At 45.3% G+C, this 14,365-nt stretch overlaps 1 protein-coding gene across 1 annotated transcript in view; it reads left to right on the forward strand.

Annotated features, from left to right (window-relative positions):
• Window positions 1–2,682: 2,682 nt before the first annotated feature.
• Window positions 2,683–14,365, forward strand: part of HTR4 (5-hydroxytryptamine receptor 4) — a 114,795-nt gene continuing 103,112 nt past the window's right edge. The window contains exon 1 of the mRNA XM_036315474.1: window positions 2,683–2,790. The gene's annotated coding sequence lies outside the window, so the exon portion shown is untranslated. The remainder of the gene's footprint in view (window positions 2,791–14,365) is intronic.

The raw sequence follows: 14,365 nt of genomic DNA on the forward strand, positions 1-14,365 counted from the left end.
CAAAAGCAAAACAAACATAACACCAAGAAAAGTCTATTTCAAGGTATGCATCAAAGCAGCCTCATTTAAAACCACATCATATTAACTTAGGCGCTTCCATTAACCAGCTCCATTAAATAGAAACAGATCATGCAAGAAAATTTTATGAATAGTCCTGTCTGCTCAACACAACCAGACATAGCACTTGCTCTCTTCATCCATTTATTCACAAAACAGTTATTGAGTCCCTACTGTGTGCCTGGACTGGCTCAAGGGACTGGGCCATAGAAAAGAAGATAAGATGTGGTCTCCACCTTCGAGGCACTCACCACGCTGGGCCATGCAGACACATAAATGACTCAAACACCAAGCGTGGTGGTAACTGCTGCAGCACAGAGGTGAACACAGCGTCGTGGGAGCAGAGAGCCAAGAGCATTTCAACCTGTGCACCGACAGTCTTCTCCTCTCCTTTCTTCTCTTCTCTCCATTTGAAATGGAATATACCTGAGACAATGAAAAGTTCTGGGAAATCAAAGAAGGAAGAGATCTGGAACAGCTCCATGGAATCCGTGTGCGTTGAGGAGAGGGAGGACTGACAACATCTGGCGGGCATGCTGGAGAGGACACTGGTACAGACGAGAGAAGAAGAGGTGTTCCAGGAACAGATTGCTTGAAAACGCAAGATTTGGGTAGAGCAAGATGCTAAAAGTAAGGACTACCTTGGACTGCTCTTAATAACAAGATAAGACACTCATGTGTACCTCCAGCAGTAAAAGAGAGGCATTGTTCTAGCTAATGCTGCTGCGACAAATCACTTAATGGCTCAAAGTAACACATTTATTATGGCACAGCTTTCTAGATCAGAAGTCTGATGTGAGTCTCATTGCACTTAAATCAAAGTGTCTGCAGCGCTGCCTTCTTTTTTGAAGACTTTAGCTGAGACTCTGCTTCCTTGCCTTCCCCAGCTTCTAGACTAGAGACTGTTTGCCTCGTTTGGCTCAGGACCCCTTCTCCCATCCTCAAGGCCAGCAACAGCTGTTCAAGTCCATCTCACATCAGATCACTGTGGTGTCTCTCTCTTAGACTTTTAAGGACACTTTTAAGGGCCCACCTGTATAATCCAGGATAATCTCTCATTTTAAGGTCCTTTATTTGATCACACTTGCAAAGTCCCTTCTGCCCTGTGAGAGAACATATTCCCAGGTTCTTGGCATTAGGAGGTGGTTATCTTTGGGGAGGTGTTTTTTGTCTTCATGGCAGGGTTTTGGATCAAGAGTGACATCACTGGGACCTCCCCGAGGAAGAGCATGCTGACATCAGGAAGGAGGAAGGACTGGAAGGCAGAGACCAGTTAGCAGATCTTTTTGCTGATTCCAGAACAGATATGATTCCGTCCTGTGGGAAGAGGGAGGCAAGGACAGATGCCAGAGGTAGAGCTGGGACAGACTCCCCGGGAACTGGCAAGCGGTCCAGTGGAGAGCGAAGAGAAGGGGAACAGAGGCAGAGGCATCAAAGATGATTGTGAGGATAATGGTGTCGTGTTGTCAGATGCATTGGGTGTAGGAAAATAGCATAGCGATCAATTCAAGTTTGGATCTTAATATCTTTGTAGATAAATAATTTAATGTTTCCACTTTTAAATTTTGAATGGGGTATATAAAAGATTCAGGACATATTCATGCCAGGGAGAGAAGTCACAGGTGACTACCTGAATGGCAGGGAGTGAGTAGTGTTGAGACGGAGACAAAGCACAAAGGTGGTGAAGAAGAGGTGACAGGACGGGGACAGACTGAAATGGGAAGAGAGAGAAAGTAGCGAGTAAAATGGGGGCGAAATATAGACCATGAGGAGGACAGACATGGCAGAAGAAGTGGGGGGAAAGAGGCAGGAATATCAACAGAGAGAGAAGCTGAGAAGGGGACCTGCTCAGAGTTTTTGGCATGCTCAGTGTCAATTTCAAGTTCACTGGGGTTGTACTCACAATTGTAAGTTAGTTGTCTTTTAAGATTGTCTTGGGAGACTTATTTGCATGCAGAGCTTAGTTACTGTCACGACTTCTCTGTTTTGTCAAGCTCCCACGCAGACTCGGTGGTCCTGAGGGGGAGAATTCTCCGGCTAGCAGGCCTTTTGGCCCTCTCAACTGTCTCACCCAAGGAAGGTTCTTTCCCCCTCCCTTCCCAACATGCTTTAACTCTTGACCTGTGTTGACCCTGCAAGTTGAGGCCTTCCTCAGATGTGTCGAGGAAAAATGTTTTGCGTCCTGTCACAGTTCCTCGCAGACGTTACAAGCACTAGGTGACACCCGGGCAGGAGCCTTGGTCAGTCTCAACACAACTGCCAGCTCCCCATTTTACAGACAGGAGCACTGAGGCTCCGCTCGGGTCTAATAATGAGCTCAAGGTCACAAGTGGACAGAGCTGGGAGAAACGCTACCTCCAGATCCAGAAAGCAAATAGTGGATTAAGAAATATTGGCCGGATCACTTCCGGAGACTTCCGGATAACAAAGCATTGCCTCGGGAAAACTTGGGAGCCTTGCATCTAAGGGACAATGGAGCTCACTCTGAACCCTGCTCCCAAACGGACCCTGGCCCGGCAGGCAGGCAGGCAGGCAGAGGGAAGTAAGCTATTGAGGGGTAGGGTTTCTCCTGGCACGGGCACCGCAAGCGCTTTCGCCTTTCCTATTTATCTTACAGGAGAGGACATGGGCACTCAGAGATGTTCACCAACTTGCCCAAGGTCACCCAGGAGCCGGCAGTGAGCCCAGGACAGCGATCGTTCCAGGAAGGCGCGGGCCGGCCAGCCCCGGGGGGTGAGGTCCTTCCCGCCCGCGTCCGCGCCCACTCCCTGTGCGCCGGGCCGCGCCCCCGCCGCTCCCCGCGCCCGGTGGGGGCGACTGCGGGGACCGCCCAGGGGACCGACCGGGTTGGGGGCTGTTGAGTCCAAGGGGCCAGGCTCGACCGGCCGGGGAAGAAGACGATGCACGGCGCGCCCAGGTGAGCGCGAGTGGGGTCCTGCCGCCCGCAGCCCGGGGCCGCGCCTGCAGCCCGGCGGCCTCCCCGCGCGGGGGCTGGAGCCGGCACCCGAGGGGGCGGCGGGAGGCGCAGGCAGCGGCGGGGAGCGCGGCGGCAGCGGCGGCGGCGGCAGAAGCTCGGCTCGGCGGCTGGGGGTGGCCGCTCCAGTCCGCCCCGGCGCCCGGCTCCGTGGCCGCAGGCAGCGGGTAGGTGCGGCTGGTGCGCGGGGGTTAGGAGCCGGGAGCCCGCGTGTGCCGGTGGGGACGCGGCGGGGGCGGGGTGGCGGGGTGGCGGGACCCGGGGAGGGGCTGGGGGGCCCCGGACTCCAGCGCCCCGGCTTTGCCGCAGGGATGGGCTGCGCCGCGGCTCAGGTTGCAGGTGGGCTGGCTGCCTGGGCAGGACGCGTCTCCAGAGAGGGACCGCTGGAGGGTCGGGGCCAGTGCCCAGCACTTGTGTACGTAAGTACTAGTGAAACGGCGGTGTGCTCACCGGCTCTGGGAGGCTGTGTGTAAGGGTGTTGTGTGTGTGAATGAAAGAGAGAGAGAGAGAGACGGAGAGGGAGAGAGAGAGAGCATAGGCTGTGCATCTGTATCGTGTGTGTAACCAGGTACATGTGGACTATGGATGGTCCTGGAGGTGCAATGAGAGAGCGCACTCTAACTGTGTGAGTGTGTCTGTGACAGGAGACGCACGTCCTGAGTGCCCACCTGGCTGTGTGAGTGAGTGGCCCTGAGTGTGTGGGCACGCTGGCTGTGCTGCATGGAGCGTTCCCCGTCACTGCGGTTGTCTTTCACAGAATCCAAGCCCAATTTCAGATGCATTTCCCTTGGCTTGCTGCTGCTATTGGCTGCCTTGGGAAGTGGTGGCCCCTGGCAGAAGTGGGGCAGTCACAGGCACCGGCTGGCCTTCCTATAGACTTCAATGTTAAGGAAAAAAAAAATGTTGGCTTGGTTTTTCCTTTAGTCCATTAAAATGAATAAAAATGTCTTAGGATAACAGATTTGGCATGAACCAAAGGTGGCCTTTGATGGAAAGACACTGAGGCAAGTTTGCCCCCCTCGTCTTGACATTGCTGGGGTGACTCCCCAGGTCAGAAAGCTGTGGGTGACTCTGGGAGGGGGGGGTGTTTGCCTGGCCCCCTGTGTGGAACTTCGGCAGCAGTGATGGGGGACGAGTGGCTGTGTGCCGCTGTGAACACAGGTGTTAAAGGAAAAGGACACTGGTGATCGATGCGGTGCCCCGGACTCAAGGAAAAACTCGGGACAGGCCGCGAGTCCCGTGGAGTCCCTGAGTTCTAGGAAGTGAGGAGTGTGGGGGGAATTAGTGAAAAGCAAAGAGGTTGGCAGCACCCTCAAGTCATCTGTTAATCTTATCTTTATTTTTCCCATGCACCCCGATCCTAAATTAATTCTCGCTTGTGTTTGCATCATTTCCCCCCATGGGAAGCAGCTTTATTATAAACGTTATTATACAGCTGAGCAGGGTATCATTTCCCTGCAGCACATCAGAGCCGGCAGGAGCTGAGGACACTGGTGCTTTTGCTACCTCTGAGTTATCTGGAGTTGACTCCTGAAGCTGGTCCTTCCAGGGACCACAACTGCCTCATAGACAGCAAATTCAGTGTGTTTCTCCTACTCGAGTTCTGCTGGAACTCCCTGACACTGTGCATCCCCTCAGCTTCTTTCCCCCAAAACAGCACTTGAAACCCAACCTACGCGACCTGCTACCCCAAATCACCTCCTGATTTTCCCATGTGCTATTGAACCACCAGCATCCTCTGGTCACCTCACTGGGAACTGGTCACCTTTTTAGTTCCCCTCTTCCTTCATCAGTCATGGTCACTGTCTAATAGGCAGGTTTTATTCTTTTTCCCTCAGTACTCTTGCATCTTTTCTTTTCTTTCTTTCTTTCTTTTTTTTTTTTTTTTTTAACTTGTGCTGCCATCACCTCATCAGGTGAAACCCATATTCTGGGATTTCTGGAAATAGGAAATAGATTGTGATCATCGGGAATATATATATATATATATATATATATATATATATATATATATATATACTGTGATCATCAGGAAAAAATGCAAAGCAACTGCACAAAGAAGTGATCCCAGATATTATCACTGTCTGACTAATAAGTTAAATAAATATTTGGGAAGAATCTGGACCTTCTGATGGTTGTAACATTATGTCCTAGGTCAAGTCTCTTGGCTTTTCTAAATCTCAGTTTCTTCCTTTGTGAAATATGATGAAAGATTTCCACTAAAACCTAGTTGCTAGATCATTTCTAAGGTTTCTTCCCGCTTCAGAATTCTCTAATTGTCATTAATGTTCTTTGTTTTAGCAAGCAACATTTCCAATAAAGCCATAGGGTTACCTTCTAATATCTTACCATCTTTTTTAAAAATTCAGTTTGTCTCTATGGAAAGGAGTAGGCAAAGGGGAAAAGTGTGAAGATGCTCCATTGACTTCAGTTTGTGGTTGAGGCTCAGCTACATTTATCAAGCCTTAGAGTTGAAGGAATCTTAGACGTCACCCATTCTCACCTCCTCCTGTCCAGTGCAGAATCTTCCATGTCATTGCCTTTTTGAAAATTGAAAAAAATGTGTCAAGTCTTATTAAGATAATGTCACCCAACGTTATGATTCAGGGCTTCTCAAACCTCTGTAGTCTTGACATTTTGGGCTACATAATTCTTTTGCTGTGAGGGACTGTCCTGTGCATCGTAGGATGTTTAGCAGCGTCTCTGGCACCCATTAGATGCCAGTAGTAAGCGCCAGCTGTGACAACTAAAAATGTCTACAGACATTACCAAATGTTCCTGTGGGGGGCAGTCACCCCGCCTCAACTCCTGTTGAAACCAGTTGTAATTCAAACACAAGTCTTGTGGCCTGGTACAGAAATACCGTAACGTATTTCAGTAAATGGATGAATTGCTGTGTTGCTAACAGCTTTTTCACCACCTTCCAATGTGGCCATCCTCACACATTTACCTTTATGCTTCCTGCTTTCTCACTGCCTTGTTGCTATGCCTGGAAACGCTCAAGATGTTGCTGAAGGCTGACAAGCATTTCAGAGACAATATAATAATAATCATAATTGCTCGCATTAACCCAGCCCTTGATATGTGCCAGGCATGGTTCTAAATGCTTTCCGTGGATGATCTTACTTAATCTTCATTAAGAATCCCATGAGAGGTGCTTTGATTCTCCCCATTTTAGAGATGGGGAGGATCTTACAGAGGTAAACTCACATACTCATGTTATGTTCTCTCAACTGGGATGTGATGGAGCTGAGGTTGGTTGGTAGGTCGTCTGACTCCAGAATCCATATTCAGAACTCCCACAGGAAACTGCCTTCCACAAATGGGATCTTGATATTAACAGGTGGGAATGATCTAAAACAGTGGTTCTCAACCTTCCTAATGCCGCAACCCTTTAATACAGTTCCTCATGTTGTGGTGACCCCCAACCATAAAATGAGTTTCGTTGCTACTTCATAACTGTAATTTTGCTACTATTATGAATCGTAATGTAAATATCTGATATGCAGGATGGATTTAGGCGACCCCTGTGAAAGGGTTGTTCGACCCCCAAAGGGGTAGCGACCCATAGGTTGAGAACTGCTGACTAAAACATCATCTCATTCAATTATAGAATCATGTCTGCAACTAGAAAGGCTAGCAACTGTGAGGTTGGCAGTTGTGTTCAGTTGAAATAATGTGCTTTCTCCCTTTTGTTGTTCTTCTCTCTGTTATTCAGATTATTCAGAAATAGCTCCAAGGTGATAACCCTGGGGTCAGGGTTGGGTAAATTAGGGGAGAGGGGCTCAGGGGAAGGGAAGGATGGCGAAAAGGAGGAAACAATGAATGAGACGGTCCTTTTTCTATTAAGTCCTCACCATCATCTAAACGTTAGATGTCTCTTCTATCACTAAACTTAAAGTTGTCATATTTTTATCAACTCCTTCCTTCTGCGTTCTTCTTGGCCTGCCCTTTCATTCTTTCATTATGCATGCTGTTTTTATACTGTAGAGGCAGTAGGAAGTGGTGTATCTTTGGCAAAGGGGAAAAGAGGGATGTAAATGGCCATCAAATAGGCTTATTGATGGGTAAGTGACTCCTTACCAATGACTATTAAGTTTGAAAATCAAAGGCAAGCCCTAAGTTTGACTGTTGCCTCTAAGACACTATATCAACAAATCCACAGGTCTGGTGGCTGCCAGTGAGTAGAGCCTTGGTTTTGCAAGCTTCTGAGTTTGGTTATGACAGTGGTTCTCAAACGTTGGTGAGCATCAGAATAACCTACAGGATCTGTTAAAACACGCACTGCTGGTCCCCATTGCCAGAGCTTCTGATTCAGCGCTTCTGGGCTAGGGTCTGAGAACTGGACTTCTAACAGGTTCCCAGGTGAAGCTAAGGCTGCTGGTCCAGGACCAAAGTTTGAGAACCACATGGTTAAGACCTAAATAAGTAAAGCTCACAACCTGAGCTTATTTTTAAATAAAAGAGATCTTATGTTTAAGATAACTGAGCATTTGGATTTACGAGAAGCAATGGATAGAGCAAGATTAAAAGAACAATAAATGCTAAGGACTAGTTGACATCTCTCAGTAAGCATCTAAGCTTTGCCTCTCATTTTGAATTTCAGAAAAACCTTTGCTTTTTCTACTTTGGATTAATTTGATCTTAGATCTTTCCATTTTCTCTACCTCTACCCACCCCCCCACTGCTACCTCAATCTGAAAGATAAAATCCCTCATTAATCACAGTATAATCCAAATAAAAAGTCCTTTAATATCTTATCTACGGCCAGATAAATTCTGACTAGCCCCCTGTATGTTATCTGTCCATCCAGTTTTTGTTTCCTATGTAGTTGCTCCGTATTTCTTCCTCTTTCAAATCAATATTAGCAACATAAAGAAACCACAGAAACTCAAATCAGACATCTATGTGTAACTAACTAAATTTTAAAATTTTTATTCTAAAAAGGTTTCCTTTAAAACCAAATTTCAAACTCAACCAATCCTCCTCCTTGTATAAAAAAAGTTTTAGATAGATTATATTTTTTACAGAAGGGAAATTTTGGTTCACAGTAAAATTTACCAGAGAGTAGAGTTCCCATACACCTCCTGCGCCAACACGTGCAAAGTCTGCCTTACTACTAACAAAGGAAGGATTTTTATTATTTTTTTTGTTAATCCTCGCCAGAGGATATTTTTTCATTGATTTTCAGGAAGAGTGGAAGCGAGAGGGAGAGACAGAGAGAAACATCGATGTGAGAGAAACACATCGATTGGTTGCTTCCTGCATGAGCCCTGACCAAGGCCTTCGTGGGGGAGGAGCCTGCAACCAAGGTACATGTCCTTGACCTGAATCAAACCCGGGACCCTTTGGTGCGCAGGCCAATGCTCTATCCACTGAGCCAAACCGGCTAGGGTTGGAGTGGTACATTTCTTAATGAACCTACATTGACATGTTAATATCACTCGAAGTCCACAACTTGTCATGGCCTGCCTGGCTCAGTGGTTGGAGCATAGGCCTGCTCCCCAGAAGCTTGCAGGTTTGATTCTCGGGTCAAGGACACATACCTTGGTTGCAGGTCTGATCCCTTCCCCCCCATTCAGTGTGTGGGCAGGAGGCAACCAATCATTGTGTCTCCGTCACATTGATATTTCTCTTTTCCTTCTCTCTCTCTTCCCCCCAACCCCCACTTCCTCCTTATCTTCCACTCTGTCTAAAAAATCATTGGGAAAAATATTCTTACTCTTCAGGTGAGGATTTTTTAAAAAGCCCACAATCTACATTAGGATTCACTCTTGGTGTTGTCCTATGCATTTTGACAAACATTTAATGACATGTACCATCACTACAATATCATACAGAATAGTTTCTGCCGTAAAGAACCTCTGTTCTCCACCTACGTATCAGTCCTCTTTTCTAACCCCTGGAACTCACTGATCTTTTTACTGTCTCCATGGTTTTGCCTTTTCCAGATGTCATATAGTGGGTATTCTACAGTTAATAGCCTTTTCAGAGGGCCCTTTTATGCAGTTGGTAATATGCATTTAAGTTTTTTGCATGCCTCTTCATGGCTTAATGGCCCATCATTTTAGTGTGGAATAATAGTCTGATTGTACTATATAGTTTATCCATTAGCCCACTGAAGGACATCTTGGCTGCTTCCAAGTTTTGCCAACCCATCCCCTTAATGTCCATTCTCCAGATCACCACACATACATCATCAAAACTGCCTGACCGCTGTCCTGGACCAATCCTAGGGCTGAGAAGGAAGAACTTACTATTCTCAAGATCATACTTTTTACTCTAAGAACGCTCAACTTTTCTTTCTTCTGGAGAACACTTCTGGGCTAGTTGTGTTTCTGGTTTGCAAACCTTAAGACCCTTGAATAAATCTGTCATGAATTTCGAGCCAAAGCCTCCAGATTGCTTTTGAGTTCATTCAACAGCTGCTATAGACATCCATGTAGAGTGTTTTGTGTGGACTTTATTTTCACTTTATCTGAGTAAATACCAAGGAACGCAATTGCTGTATCCTGTGGCATGAGTATGTTTAGGTTTTCAAGAAACTGCCAAACTGTCTTCCAAAGTGGCAGCAAAATTTAGCATTCTTACCAGCAGTGAACGAGTTTCTGTTGCTCCACATCCTCCACAGCATTTGATGTTATCAGTGTTCTGGGTTTTTGCCATTCTAGTAGGCATGTAGTAGTATCTCATTATTATTTTAATTTCCATAGTGACATATCATATTATTGCTGGATTTTTATATCTTCACTCAGTCTGAAAATCCTCTAAATTTTTTTTAATTGTGGTAAAATACACATAACACATCTTAACCATTTATAAATGTACAGTTTAGTTGTGTTACATACATTCACATTGTGGTACAACCAATCTCCAGAACTTTTATATCTGTGAAATAACAACTTCTAATTTCCCATTCTCCACGGCTCCTGGAAACCACCATTTTACTTTCTGTTTCTATAAATTTGACTATTCTAGATACCTCATACAAATGAAATTTAGAGTATTTTTTAAAATATTTATTGTTGAGGTTATTACAGATGTCCCTCTTCTCCCCCCCCCCCCTGCATTGCCCCCCTCCACCCAGTTCCTGCCCTGCCCCAGGCCTTCGCCACCCTACTGTCTGTGTCCATAGGTAATGCATATAAGACCTTTGAATCTCTTCCCACCTCATACCCCCCTTCTCTCTGAGAATCGTCAGTCTGTTCCATTTCCATGCCTCTGATTCTATTTTATTCACCAGTTTATTCTGTTTATTAGATTTCTTATTTGTTTATTTTGATTTTTTACATTCAATTGTTGATAGGTATGTATTTGTTGCCATTTTGTTGTTCATTTTTTATCTTTTTCTTCCTCTTCTTAAAGAATACCCTTGAATGTTTTATATAATACTGGTTTGGTGATGATGAACTCCTTTAGCTTTTTCTTGTCTGTGAAGCTCTTTATCTGACCTTCAATTCTAAATGATCGTTTTGCTGGGTAGAATCTTGGCTGTAGGTCCTTGCTATTCATCACTTTGAATAGTTCTTTCCACTCCCTTCTGTCCTGCATAGTTTCTGTTGAGAACTCAGCTGACAGTCATATGGGCATTCACTTGTAGTTAACTAACTGCTTTTCTCTTGCTGCTTTTAAGATTCTCTCTTTGTCTATAGCTCTTGGCATTCTAATTATGATGTGTCTTGGTGTGGTCCTCTTTGGGTTCCTCTTCTTTGGGACTTTCTGTGCTTCTTGGACTTGTAAGTCTATTTCTTTCACCAGTGGGGGAAGTTTTCTATCACTATTTCTTCAAATAGGTTTTTAATATCTTGCTCTCTCTCTTCTTCTGGCACCTCCATGATGCGAAGGTTGATATGCTGGAAGTTGTCCCAGAGGAGGCAGGGTCTTAGGAAATCATCAGGGCAGAGCAAACAGAAATGGTTGCCAGTCAGCCCTGTGATCCACGAGGGAGGTCCCAGCATAGGAATGAGGATCCCTGCGAGCACCTCCGTCTGGAAGAAAGCGACCCTCGAGTTCTTCCCCCAATGCCAGACAATCCAGTTCCTCCTCCTATGTGTCTGTGTCCCCCAGAGCCTCACCCTGGTGCTGGAGCTCAGAGGAAGCAGGACCCTGTAAGTTCAGTTCGTGGTTCTGGCCTTTTAAGAGGAACGGCTGGGTCTCCAGCAGCCTCTGTGTCACTGAGCCCCAATCTGCACTGGTTTTTACAGCCTGTAGTTCTTACTGCCCGTAGGGACTTCTTTTCCCAGCTCTAGGACCCTGGGCTGGGGGGGTCTGGTGTGGGGCTGAGACCCCTTGCTCTTGACAGGCAGCCTCCGCAGAGATGATCTCCCTCCCGATTAAAATAGTGGCCCACGTGGGTGCCAGACCAGCCTGTTCTGCGCCTCCACACCTCCTGCCAGCCTCAGTGTGCTTTCTTCCTTACTTCTCTGGTTGTAGGACTTCCATTCAGTCAATTTTCCAGCAGTTCTGGATGATGGCTGTTCTGTATTTGAGTTTTAATTTTGATGTGGCTGTGGGAGGCGGTAGTACAAGCATTTACGAACGCCACCATCTTCAAAATTATTTATCTGACATAGATAATTTTACAAAACTAATATCTCTCTTCCATTTCAACATTTAAAAATAATTTATGGAAATGACAGGCTGGGAAATTACCATTTGAGATAACGTTTTATAAGTTCCCGGGACTTTCACATATGTTATCTTATCTGAACTTCACGAGGAGTAGCAGATCTGTAAGACAGGTGGGCTGGATATCTTAACCACATTGAGCAGCTGGAGACCTGTGGTTTATGGAAGCAAAATGAGGAACCTAGAGTCACATGGTGCTAAGAGCAAATTGGGCCTTGGTGAAAAAAAAAAAAAGTATCTTCCTTCAGTTCCAGAAGATATTCTGTAGGTTTTAAGGAGCCACAGGAATATCTAGTTAATACAATTGCACCAGAAATGTTGAAATAGGAGACTGTTGAGATCTGGATCCTTTAGAGCAGTGGTTCTCAACCTTGGCTGCACATTAGAATCACCTGGGAATCTTTTTAAAATCCTGATTTCTGGGCCTCACCCTCCGGAAATTCTGTTTCTTTGTTACTAATGTTGTGGCCTCACCCCATAACAAAGAAACAGAATTTCCGGAGGATGAGGCCCAGAAATCAGGATTTTAAAAAGATTCCCAGGTGATTCTAATTGCAGCCAAGGTTGAGAACCACTGCTTTACAGCAAGCAGGTCAGACTCAAAGGCTAACACGGACCAAATAAACAAGGTTTAAGTTTATGTGGGCTGCAAAAAAACAAAAACTTCAATTTTCATAGAAACGTAGGTTTATTTCTATAGAGACATGCTGAATACAAAGGGCTGAAGTAAATGAGTAATCATTAACATAAAATAATAGAACATTTTAATAAAAATTATATTTTCTTGAACAACAACTTACCAGACACTGAATAACTACACAAATTAATAAGCATAATGCAAATAAACCTATTTTTCTCATTCTCCGAATGCAAAATATTTCCTGTTGCGCACACCAAACAAGTCAGTACAAGACCAATGACGTGGCAGTCGACTGCTAACATTTTTGCTGCTGGTATTAGTGGAGAGAAATGGTGTGCGGGCGCGTAAGACGCGTAAGGGAAACGAATACAACATGATTATAGTAATCAGTCATTAGCGAACGTTGTAGTTTGTTATTAATAATTATGTACTAGTATAACAGGATATTGTAAGAATTAAGTTACACAATTTTTATTAAAATGTTTCTTACATACCGTTATATTGGCTGGGCCGCAACAATATTCATTGTGGGCCACGTGCGGCCCGTGGGCCCCGAGTTTGACATGCTTGCTTTACAGGATAACTTAGTGCTTAACAGTCTGGACTCTGAAGCCACTTCCTGGCATAACCTTGGGCAGTGTCTCCTTCCTATGCCTCAGTTTCGTCATCTGTGAAGTGGGGACAGTTGCAGCATTCCTTCATAGCGTGATGTGAAGGTGACATGAGGTAACATATGTGAAAAGTTTGGTACTTAGCATGTGTCCAACAGATACCAGTTACAGAAATGTGTCACTGATCTCTCCTGCTTCCTCCCCAGGAATCGTCTCTTGTGTTAAACAGGCCACTTTGAAATCTGCGGGAATAGTTTTCTCCTGTTCCCGAGAGGTTTGTTTGGGAACTGTCAAGAGACTGAGATTGTGGGCAGCAGCCTTTTGGGGTCAACATCTTATTAATCCAGCGAAGATGAAGATTCTGCTCAAGAATTCCCATTTAAGCTGTAAATAGCCTATTGGCCTGCGAGAGAGCACAGGGATGCTTAATTGGATATGATAATCAGCACATGATAATCTGAAGCAGAGTTCTGTATAAACTGTTTTCTACTCCAGGAGGCTCAGAGGAAATAGAAAAGAGTGAGGCCAGAAGAGGTAAAATGCTGGCACAGATTTTTCCCTTGGTATGCATAGCAAATTCTGTACTCCGGGTCTCCCAGCCGAGGAAGCACTTAAACAGACAGGGGAAACTATCAAAGAGGGTTCCAGAAGGATGTGTCCACCTGGGTGGATTGCACTCCATGCTTGCGCTGTTCCCCAAACTGCTCTCCATGAATCGTTTGCACCAGAATCCCTGGGACATTTATTTGTTAAAATGCAGGTTCCTGAACCTGCTGATTCAGAAAATCTGCAGTTTTGCAGGTGACTTTTAGGTATTCTCGAGTTTGAGTACCACTGCTGTTTGTAACAGAATTCTGTAGGGTTCAAAACTTTGAAGACAGTTTAGATGGAATGCAAATTTTAGGTTGACCTGTCCCCAGTTCCAGGCCTCTGAAATCAGTGGTGACAAAACCGTTTGTGCATTCTCAGGCTCAGCTCTCAGAGGCCTCTTCTGTAGAGAAGAGGAATAACTTCTGTAACCCAGCCCAGAGCAGGGGAGATCAGCCCCAGGTGCATAGCTGCCTTGGTGGAGAAGCAGAGTAGGAAACATCAGCCTCCAGTGCCTGGGGCACTGCCGAGCTGGAGACCACCTTGATACAACAGCTGGCCAGCATTATATTGTGAACTCACTGGGCACCTGCTTTGTAGGTATTCACTCTCATTGACTTTCTTTTGCAATAACCTTGTGAAGTTAGAATTATGCTTATCCCGTTATATAGATGAGGCCACTGAGGCCAAGAAAAGCAAATAATTTGTCCAAGGGCATACTGATAATTGATAGACCGAGGACTGATCCCAAGGCTGTGCTTTGAATCAGGGGATGGCACATTTTCTGACCAGATACCTGATTTTCTATGACCAGCAAGTTAAGTTTTTACGTATTTTATTTAAAAAAAAATCAGAAGAAGAATATTT

This window comes from Myotis myotis, unplaced genomic scaffold, assembly GCF_014108235.1.
Source record: "Myotis myotis isolate mMyoMyo1 unplaced genomic scaffold, mMyoMyo1.p scaffold_m19_p_6, whole genome shotgun sequence".
Classification (NCBI taxonomy): Eukaryota; Metazoa; Chordata; class Mammalia; order Chiroptera; family Vespertilionidae; genus Myotis; species Myotis myotis.